Source organism: Pseudophryne corroboree, chromosome 1 (assembly GCF_028390025.1).
Source record: "Pseudophryne corroboree isolate aPseCor3 chromosome 1, aPseCor3.hap2, whole genome shotgun sequence".
NCBI lineage: Eukaryota > Metazoa > Chordata > Amphibia > Anura > Myobatrachidae > Pseudophryne > Pseudophryne corroboree.
Window position 1 is genome coordinate 414711900 of NC_086444.1, and position 11747 is coordinate 414723646.

Genomic DNA, 11747 nt, shown 5'->3' on the forward strand with positions numbered 1-11747 from the left:
TTCATTAAGTCCTTGTGGTGCAAATGTGTTTAGGGTATATATCCAGTAAGTTTCTCTCTGAGAGAGCTTTTTTAACAGATCCCCTTTTCTATCATCCAATGTAATTTTTTCTATCGCCTTAAACCTGAATCCTTTCAAACTGGAGTTGGCACATTCTGTAAAATGACGGGGGACACTGTGATTTTCTACCTTATGTAAAATATTACGTGTATGTTCTAATATGCGCAATTTTAAGGTGCGCTTCGTCTTGCCGACATAACGTTTTCCACAACTACACTCCAATAAGTATATAACATGGGTACTCAAACAGCTCAATTTACCTTTAATCTTCCAGGATTTTTTGTTACTGGAATCAAAGAATTGTTTGTTGTCCTTATGTACATATTGACACACCTTACATCTTTGACAAGCAAAAAATCCTTCAATCTTATTTATGTCCGTCTGGTCATTAATGAATTTTAGCTTGCTAGGAGCTAATCTATTTTTTAAAGAACACGATTTCCTATATATAATCCTGGGTTGCTGCGGGATGACATCTTTTAATAGAGGATCAAGGCATAAAATGTCCCAGTGTTTCATAAGTATCTTCTTAATCTCTCCTCCCCTCACATTATACCGTGTCACAAAAGAAACACCTTGTGTATGACCCGACCTCACATCTTTTTCCTTATATACTGTTAACTCTTTCCTATCTCTATCTAAGGCTTTTTTATAACACTTTTTTATCAGTGTCTCTGGGTATTTTTTTCCCCTAAACCTTTTATTATAAACCTCCGATTGTTCCTGAAATTTATCTATTTGTGAACAATTCCGTCTCAATCTGACAAATTGAGAATAGGGAATATTCTCAATCCATTTCTTGTAGTGGCAACTCTGAAAGTGAACATAACTATTTCTATCTATCCCTTTAATATGGGTATAGGTGTTTATTTCTTCACTACTGCTGTAATCACTACTATCCAAAATAAGGTCCAGAAATTCGATTGCACATTTTTGATGATTAGAGGTAAAGTGTAAATTATAATCATTGTTATTTAAATATGCCATGAATTCTTTCAAATCCTCATCTTTTCCTGACCATACCACAAGTACATCATCTATGAACCTCTTATATATATGTATATAATTTCGAAAGGGGTTGTTATTATAAATGACCTCCATTTCCCATTTCCCCAGATAGAGATTTGCTAGACTTGGGGCGTAAGGGGTCCCCATTGCAACCCCACACTCCTGATTAAAAAATTCACCCTGAAAATTAAAATAATTATTCTTAAGGATATAACCCATGCATTCCAACAAAAAATTCCTTTTTTCACTTGTTAAATTCGGATCTCCTTCTAGGAACATTTTAGTGGCCTCCAATCCCCCCACATGCGGAATACTAGTGTATAGGGCCTCGACATCAATCGTGGCCCAACTAAATTCATTTCTCCATTTTAAATCTCCTAATTCGTTCAAAACCTGCGTTGAATCTTTAATATATGATTGTAATTTTAGTACATGATCTTTTATATGTGCATCCACAAATTCAGATATATTCGATGAAACCGACCCTATCCCGGACACTATAGGGCGTCCGGGTCGCTTGTCTAACCGTTTGTGGACTTTTGGAAGGCTATAAAATATTGGAACCCTAGGGTGAGGGTTAAACATAAATCCAAACTCCTCTAAACTGATACTGCCATCTTTTACACCTTTATCCAACAAAAACCTCACTTCTTCTACAATCCGTTCCGTGGGGTCCTGAGATAATTTCCTGTATGTGTTCCTATCATTCAACAATCTTTCACATTCCCCTAAATAATCCTTTCTATTTAACAGGGCAATACCTCCTCCTTTGTCCGCCATCTTAATAACCAAAAGAGGATCTTTTTCCAGCGTTTTCAAAGCCGCTCTTTCTCCTTTACTAAGATTATCCTTAAACTTAAACTCATTACTACAAAGTTTATCTAGATCTTTTTTCACCAATTTGGAGAATGCGTCAATAAAACTGCCTCTGGATTCTATTGGATAAAAGTTTGATCTCTTTTTAAAACTTTTGCTGTTTTCTATATATCTTCAGCCTGACTGTTATCCTAGTGAGCGTGTTGTGCAGTGTCCTGTACACAGGATACGACATGTTCCTTTGTTTTTAAATATAATGTATTTCCCGTTTTTTGCTTTTGTTTCTAGTGGTTGCTATGGGACAGGCAGGACCCGAGTGGACGTCATCAATGAGCGTCCGCCCTCTGACAGCACGCATCGGTTCACAGGTGGATCTTAGCGTGATCGGGATGAGTGCGGATGTCATCAGCGGGCGCCCTCTCGTCGGAGCCGTGCACCTGGCGTCACTCGTGGTGGGGATTCTATTTAAGGTATGTGTATTGTATTTTTGTCTTACCTGATGACGGAGTGTGAATAAAGTCTCCGAAACGTTGTACTTCTGCCTTGAGCTGTGAATTTATCTGAGTGCCGCCATACCAGGTTGTATTTTGTGGGCCTATTTGGGTTCCTTGGAGGGCACCGGAGCAGATGTAATTTTTTCTGGGAGTGCTGCCCTAACTGTGGATGTGTGTAGATCCCCTGGGTCGCAGAAACAGGGGCATCTGGGCTTTAGCACCCATTGTGTTACAAGTGGACATTCTCCTAACACGCATCAGTTTCAGTCAGCATGGCTGAGGGAAATACCAATATGGATGATGTTGGTATTGGGACTGTGAACCTGGCGTTACTGACACAGGGCACCACGCTCACATTCACGGATACGGAGGCTGAATCTATATTGTTTGCACAGCAACTTAAGGATGACGTTGATGCACAACCCACTGAGTTTCTATACAGAGAATTGTTGAGACTGCGACAAAAAGAGATTGATTTTTTATATCATGGCATTACGCTCAGTGATTACTACAAGGATAAAAAAATCCCCCGCGGCTTCCGAATTAAGAATTCACCTACAATAGGCCGGTACAACACGGCATTCTGTAAAAAATGGATAGCCGTGTTGAATAAATGCAGTTTTGATTTATTACTTCTGGTCATAGAAGAATCGGCCAGAGAACTGTCTGTATCCCGTGATAAAATCAAGGCATTTGAAGTACAACATAAAGCCACTTTGGTAGCTGACACCAAAATGAACTGGTATGAGAAATTGAATAATCAAATATCTATCTACAAACGTGACCTGATTCAATTCAAAAAACAAAAGCTGGTGACGGTCAATGCTGATTATGACCGGAATCGAGTATATCAATGGGCCAGCAGTACTCGCAATGACCGCATGCGCACATTCAGACAGCGTAACTACAAACAATTATGGCAGTCTGATTCTTCTCAAGAAGGTGCATCCCACAGCGATGTGGAAGGACAGAGTGATGGTCATACGCAAGGAATGAGGTCCCCTTTAGGGGCTCGAACCCGCCGGGGAGGTGGCAGAGGAGGAGATGGACGAGGAGGGGAGGCCAATGTAAAAGAACGAGGCCGTGCCAAGAGAGGGCGTCCTCCACTCCGGGGGAGGAGATAGTCTTCAACCTCTCCTCACATCCCCTTACCCCTACTGAGATCCAAGTCCTGTCCAAAGGACTCTCGTTTGTTCCCACTGTTCGCTTTAACTCTATGCAATGGGAAATAGAAAAATACAGTTTAAACAGAAAATTGAAACTGCATGAACATTTCAGGGGATCTAAGGCTATGCCTAGTTCGCAGGGACATCAAGCTCTACCAGTTCAACTGGCGAAACTACAGAAAAGATCTCGATTTGATCCAGTGTCTAACAGTGCTGCTATTAAGACCTTTAGTCGTATGCTGGACAGTTCTGTTAAGAGCACTGAGTTATCTGACACCATGGTGGCCAATAAAGCTGTGGTCAATAATATGACTAAGCATGAATATGATGCTTTACGTGATCTGTCCTCATACACTGATATCACGATACGCCCCGCTGACAAAGGTGGGGCTATCGTGATACAAGATATTGGCGCTTATAAGGCTGAGCTTGAGCGTCAACTGAGTGATCATAGTGTGTATAAATTACTTAAAGGTGATCCTACCAATATCTTTTCTAAACAACTTCGGGACACCCTTCAAAAGGCTGTGGACACTGGTATTATTACTGGTGATTTGATGTTGGCATTAATAACTGAATCACCAGTAACACCGGTGCTTTACTCATTGCCCAAAATTCACAAAGATAGTGTGAACCCCCCTGGCCGACCTATCATTTCTGCCCGGGGTGGTCTATTTCAGAAAGTAGCTACATATCTCGATGCATTACTCCAGCCTTGTGTAATCAATCATCCCAGATATTTACTTGACACCACTACATTTCTCAATAAGTTACGAGCATTGGGTGATGTCAGATCTGGTAGCCTATTGAGCAGCATCGATATCTCCAGCCTTTATACAGTCATTCCCAATGACCAGGGCTTATTGGCCGTCAGAAGGTTATTAATGGGTAATGCTCTATATAAAGGTCCTGAGATTGAATTTTTCTTGGAATTACTTGAAATGGTTCTGAAATGTAATTTTTTTCTCTTTGATGGGAAATTTTATTTGCAAACATCTGGCTGTGCGATGGGGTCTTCTGTGGCCCCATCGTACGCTAATGCATATATGTTTATGGTTGAACAGGATATATTCTTCAATAATTGTACCATCAATGAGCATATCTTGTTTTATGTGAGATATATCGATGATCTATTCATGATCTGGTCAGGGAGCAAAGATGCACTCTCACAGTTTATAGAAGAACACAACAGATCAGATCATTCGGTCAAATTTACATACACTATCAGTTCCGATACTGTTAATTATCTAGATGTGAAGGTGATTATCAAACGTGGAAAAATTTCCACTGAACTCTACAGTAAATTAACAGATAGGAACACATTACTGCATGCACGTAGCTTTCATCCCAGACCTTTGAAATTTGGGTTACCCTATTCACAATTTTTGCGTGCCATTAGGATTTGCAGTGATCGTGAACAAGCAGTGATCCAGATAGATGGCATGATCCTTAAATTTAAGAGTAGAGGATATGATATGGATTTGCTGTTGACGGCCAAAGATCGAGCACTGGGCTGCAGCAGGGAGTCTCTACTGCGCTCCAGGAATGTCACACCAGAATCTAATAGGATGCCCTGGGTTAATCATTATAGCACTGCTAGTGGTAGAGTGATGAACACAGCCAAAAGGTTATGGCCAATAGTTGCCACTGACCATGACCTCAATTTGGGCAACACTACCATCATGCCATGCTATACTCGTGGACGCAACATCAGGGACTGGGTCATGAAAACTGACATTACAGGCCTTCAATCCCATCAGAGTGTGCAAAGTAGCTTTATGAGTCTCAAAAAGGGATGCTTCAGGTGCCTTAACTGTGTAACATGTAGTGCATTGATGGTGGGTAAATTTTTCTCACATCCACACAGTGGGAGAAAGTATGAGATCAAACACCGAGTAACATGCACCACAAAATTTATAATTTACATGATTGTATGCCCTTGTGGTAAAAATTATATAGGTAAAACCGATCGCACCCTGAGAGAACGCATGGCCAATCATAAATTGGCTATTCGTAATGCACTCAGTACGGGGAACAGCGACCAACCTGTGGCACGGCACTTTTTGAACGCTGGCCATAGTCTGTCCTCCCTTAAATATATCATCATAGACCATGAACCAGCCAAGCTTAGAGGTGGTGATCGATCTCTACGCCTCTTACAAAAGGAAGCGCGGTGGATTCATCAATTAGGGACCCTCTCACCCAGAGGTCTTAATGAAACTCCAGGTTTACATTGCTTTCTGTAGATTGCGCTATGTATATTTTTTGATATCCATGTGGAGTTTGTATGTACTCCTCTGAAGTTTGATGCATTTTTTTGTAGTTGTTTTCGATAAGTATTGCTGTTTTCTATATATCTTCAGCCTGACTGTTATCCTAGTGAGCGTGTTGTGCAGTGTCCTGTACACAGGATACGACATGTTCCTTTGTTTTTAAATATAATGTATTTCCCGTTTTTTGCTTTTGTTTCTAGTGGTTGCTATGGGACAGGCAGGACCCGAGTGGACGTCATCAATGAGCGTCCGCCCTCTGACAGCACGCATCGGTTCACAGGTGGATCTTAGCGTGATCGGGATGAGTGCGGATGTCATCAGCGGGCGCCCTCTCGTCGGAGCCGTGCACCTGGCGTCACTCGTGGTGGGGATTCTATTTAAGGTATGTGTATTGTATTTTTGTCTTACCTGATGACGGAGTGTGAATAAAGTCTCCGAAACGTTGTACTTCTGCCTTGAGCTGTGAATTTATCTGAGTGCCGCCATACCAGGTTGTATTTTGTGGGCCTATTTGGGTTCCTTGGAGGGCACCGGAGCAGATGTAATTTTTTACTGGGAGTGCTGCCCTAACTGTGGATGTGTGTAGATCCCCTGGGTCGCAGAAACAGGGGCATCTGGGCTTTAGCACCCATTGTGTTACAAGTGGACATTCTCCTAACACGCATCAGTTTCAGTCAGCATGGCTGAGGGAAATACCAATATGGATGATGTTGGTATTGGGACTGTGAACCTGGCGTTACTGACACAGGGCACCACGCTCACATTCACGGATACGGAGGCTGAATCTATATTGTTTGCACAGCAACTTAAGGATGACGTTGATGCACAACCCACTGAGTTTCTATACAGAGAATTGTTGAGACTGCGACAAAAAGAGATTGATTTTTTATATCATGGCATTACGCTCAGTGATTACTACAAGGATAAAAAAATCCCCCGCGGCTTCCGAATTAAGAATTCACCTACAATAGGCCGGTACAACACGGCATTCTGTAAAAAATGGATAGCCGTGTTGAATAAATGCAGTTTTGATTTATTACTTCTGGTCATAGAAGAATCGGCCAGAGAACTGTCTGTATCCCGTGATAAAATCAAGGCATTTGAAGTACAACATAAAGCCACTTTGGTAGCTGACACCAAAATGAACTGGTATGAGAAATTGAATAATCAAATATCTATCTACAAACGTGACCTGATTCAATTCAAAAAACAAAAGCTGGTGACGGTCAATGCTGATTATGACCGGAATCGAGTATATCAATGGGCCAGCAGTACTCGCAATGACCGCATGCGCACATTCAGACAGCGTAACTACAAACAATTATGGCAGTCTGATTCTTCTCAAGAAGGTGCATCCCACAGCGATGTGGAAGGACAGAGTGATGGTCATACGCAAGGAATGAGGTCCCCTTTAGGGGCTCGAACCCGCCGGGGAGGTGGCAGAGGAGGAGATGGACGAGGAGGGGAGGCCAATGTAAAAGAACGAGGCCGTGCCAAGAGAGGGCGTCCTCCACTCCGGGGGAGGAGATAGTCTTCAACCTCTCCTCACATCCCCTTACCCCTACTGAGATCCAAGTCCTGTCCAAAGGACTCTCGTTTGTTCCCACTGTTCGCTTTAACTCTATGCAATGGGAAATAGAAAAATACAGTTTAAACAGAAAATTGAAACTGCATGAACATTTCAGGGGATCTAAGGCTATGCCTAGTTCGCAGGGACATCAAGCTCTACCAGTTCAACTGGCGAAACTACAGAAAAGATCTCGATTTGATCCAGTGTCTAACAGTGCTGCTATTAAGACTTTTAGTCGTATGCTGGACAGTTCTGTTAAGAGCACTGAGTTATCTGACACCATGGTGGCCAATAAAGCTGTGGTCAATAATATGACTAAGCATGAATATGATGCTTTACGTGATCTGTCCTCATACACTGATATCACGATACGCCCCGCTGACAAAGGTGGGGCTATCGTGATACAAGATATTGGCGCTTATAAGGCTGAGCTTGACCGTCAACTGAGTGATCATAGTGTGTATAAATTACTTAAAGGTGATCCTACCAATATCTTTTCTAAACAACTTCGGGACACCCTTCAAAAGGCTGTGGACACTGGTATTATTACTGGTGATTTGATGTTGGCATTAATAACTGAATCACCAGTAACACCGGTGCTTTACTCATTGCCCAAAATTCACAAAGATAGTGTGAACCCCCCTGGCCGACCTATCATTTCTGCCCGGGGTGGTCTATTTCAGAAAGTAGCTACATATCTCGATGCATTACTCCAGCCTTGTGTAATCAATCATCCCAGATATTTACTTGACACCACTACATTTCTCAATAAGTTACGAGCATTGGGTGATGTCAGATCTGGTAGCCTATTGAGCAGCATCGATATCTCCAGCCTTTATACAGTCATTCCCAATGACCAGGGCTTATTGGCCGTCAGAAGGTTATTAATGGGTAATGCTCTATATAAAGGTCCTGAGATTGAATTTTTCTTGGAATTACTTGAAATGGTTCTGAAATGTAATTTTTTTCTCTTTGATGGGAAATTTTATTTGCAAACATCTGGCTGTGCGATGGGGTCTTCTGTGGCCCCATCGTACGCTAATGCATATATGTTTATGGTTGAACAGGATATATTCTTCAATAATTGTACCATCAATGAGCATATCTTGTTTTATGTGAGATATATCGATGATCTATTCATGATCTGGTCAGGGAGCAAAGATGCACTCTCACAGTTTATAGAAGAACACAACAGATCAGATCATTCGGTCAAATTTACATACACTATCAGTTCCGATACTGTTAATTATCTAGATGTGAAGGTGATTATCAAACGTGGAAAAATTTCCACTGAACTCTACAGTAAATTAACAGATAGGAACACATTACTGCATGCACGTAGCTTTCATCCCAGACCTTTGAAATTTGGGTTACCCTATTCACAATTTTTGCGTGCCATTAGGATTTGCAGTGATCGTGAACAAGCAGTGATCCAGATAGATGGCATGATCCTTAAATTTAAGAGTAGAGGATATGATATGGATTTGCTGTTGACGGCCAAAGATCGAGCACTGGGCTGCAGCAGGGAGTCTCTACTGCGCTCCAGGAATGTCACACCAGAATCTAATAGGATGCCCTGGGTTAATCATTATAGCACTGCTAGTGGTAGAGTGATGAACACAGCCAAAAGGTTATGGCCAATAGTTGCCACTGACCATGACCTCAATTTGGGCAACACTACCATCATGCCATGCTATACTCGTGGACGCAACATCAGGGACTGGGTCATGAAAACTGACATTACAGGCCTTCAATCCCATCAGAGTGTGCAAAGTAGCTTTATGAGTCTCAAAAAGGGATGCTTCAGGTGCCTTAACTGTGTAACATGTAGTGCATTGATGGTGGGTAAATTTTTCTCACATCCACACAGTGGGAGAAAGTATGAGATCAAACACCGAGTAACATGCACCACAAAATTTATAATTTACATGATTGTATGCCCTTGTGGTAAAAATTATATAGGTAAAACCGATCGCACCCTGAGAGAACGCATGGCCAATCATAAATTGGCTATTCGTAATGCACTCAGTACGGGGAACAGCGACCAACCTGTGGCACGGCACTTTTTGAACGCTGGCCATAGTCTGTCCTCCCTTAAATATATCATCATAGACCATGAACCAGCCAAGCTTAGAGGTGGTGATCGATCTCTACGCCTCTTACAAAAGGAAGCGCGGTGGATTCATCAATTAGGGACCCTCTCACCCAGAGGTCTTAATGAAACTCCAGGTTTACATTGCTTTCTGTAGATTGCGCTATGTATATTTTTTGATATCCATGTGGAGTTTGTATGTACTCCTCTGAAGTTTGATGCATTTTTTTGTAGTTGTTTTCGATAAGTATTGCTGTTTTCTATATATCTTCAGCCTGACTGTTATCCTAGTGAGCGTGTTGTGCAGTGTCCTGTACACAGGATACGACATGTTCCTTTGTTTTTAAATATAATGTATTTCCCGTTTTTTGCTTTTGTTTCTAGTGGTTGCTATGGGACAGGCAGGACCCGAGTGGACGTCATCAATGAGCGTCCGCCCTCTGACAGCACGCATCGGTTCACAGGTGGATCTTAGCGTGATCGGGATGAGTGCGGATGTCATCAGCGGGCGCCCTCTCGTCGGAGCCGTGCACCTGGCGTCACTCGTGGTGGGGATTCTATTTAAGGCATGTGTATTGTATTTTTGTCTTACCTGATGACGGAGTGTGAATAAAGTCTCCGAAACGTTGTACTTCTGCCTTGAGCTGTGAATTTATCTGAGTGCCGCCATACCAGGTTGTATATATATATATATATATATATATATATATATTCTTTAGGATGTATTTTTTTAGTAATCATTGAGTATTGATATATGCTCTATTATTAATTAATGATTTTATTAAATAGATATATGGAGTTATATTTCATACAGATGTTGTGAATCAATGTGTGTTTTTTGTAAAGGTTTGTAAAGTGCAGCACACTGATCTGATCCCAATTAACGATCGGACTTGGGGAGGTTTGTTAACCTCATTTGGTTACAAGATATATAGCTAGGTACTAATAAAAGGATTAAAAGTTAATGTTGGTTAATGTCACGTAAGGAAATTCAAGTTTGTTGGAGTTGGGATAGATTAGTGCGCTACACTTTTTTATAAGTTATGTTGTTGTGAATTGTTGTAATGGTGGAAATTCGAATATAGCTAAACCTGTCTCTCATTTTTAAACTGATGTAAAAGTGTTAAATTGTAATGAAGAGTGTAGATATAAAAGCCCTGTCTATGGACAATGACCACATCCCCTGACGAAGACCATTATTGGTTGAAACGCGTTGGACGTGGCTACACACCGTGGGCGTTGTGACGTCAGCTGCTGGAACCGGAGCCAGTGCAGTGGAATCAGCGAGACTGAGCAGAGCAGAGCTGTGACGGTTTTTACATTTATGCCGTGTTTGTTATCCAAAACTGAAATGTACGTTACTATTGCATTTTTATCATAAAGATATTACTTTTAACTTACAAGTGCGCTCTCCTAATTTCCTAGCATATATATATATATATATATATATATATATATATAGACACACACAATATGTATATTTGCACAAGTGTGTTGATAGGGGTTGATGGGGGCCACAGAGATATTCATTTGTCTGGCCCCAAAATTTCTGTTGCCAGCCCTGTTCCCTCACTCTCTTCCAGGCACACTCACTCTCTCTGTGACACTGTACTGTATCTCCCACTCTCCCTTATGCTGTGTATATCTCTCTCCCTGGCACTCTCTCTCTCTCCCTGACACTATATGTCTCTCTCCCCCTCTCTTTTTCCCTCTCTCATTTCCTGACACTGTCTCTCCCTCTCTCTCCACCTAACAGTCTCTCTCTCCCTGAGTCTCTCTCATCCTGACACCATCTCTCGCTCCCCCTGACACTGTCTCTATCTCTCCCTGACATTGTCTCTCCCTAACAGTCTCTCTCTCCCCCTGACACCATCTTTCTCTCCCCCTGATACTGTCTTTTTCTCTCTCTCCATGACTTCCCTCTCTTTCCTGCGTCTATCTTTCTCTTTCTCTCTCCCCCACTGATAACCGCTTTGTCTTTATCTCTCTCTTGTTTCCCTAAGGGACATTGTAGTGACAACGGCAGGGGACAGGGGGCCCTTTCAAGATTTTTCTACCACAAAGTTCTACACCATCCTGCATAAGCCGCTTGTCTTTGCCTGTCCTCCCCTCCTGCCCCCTACCTCACCCCAACAGCCACCAAATTTTTGCTGGGCAACCGTCTACGGCCTGGGAGCCCGCCAGAGCCTCTGCAGAACCGCTGCCTAGCCGGAGGCCTCAATGTAACTGCTCTCCTGGGCACTTCACATTCTGCTGCTGATGATATAC

At 42.1% G+C, this 11747-nt stretch overlaps 1 long non-coding RNA gene across 1 annotated transcript; it reads left to right on the plus strand.

Moving 5' to 3' along the window:
* Window positions 1–2184: 2184 nt before the first annotated feature.
* On the plus strand, window positions 2185–10223 carry LOC134893867 (uncharacterized). The gene is made up of 3 exons (XR_010171729.1): window positions 2185–2354; window positions 6018–6199; window positions 9864–10223. It is a non-coding gene; the product is annotated as an uncharacterized LOC134893867 (long non-coding RNA).
* The last annotated feature ends 1524 nt before the right edge of the window (window positions 10224–11747 follow it).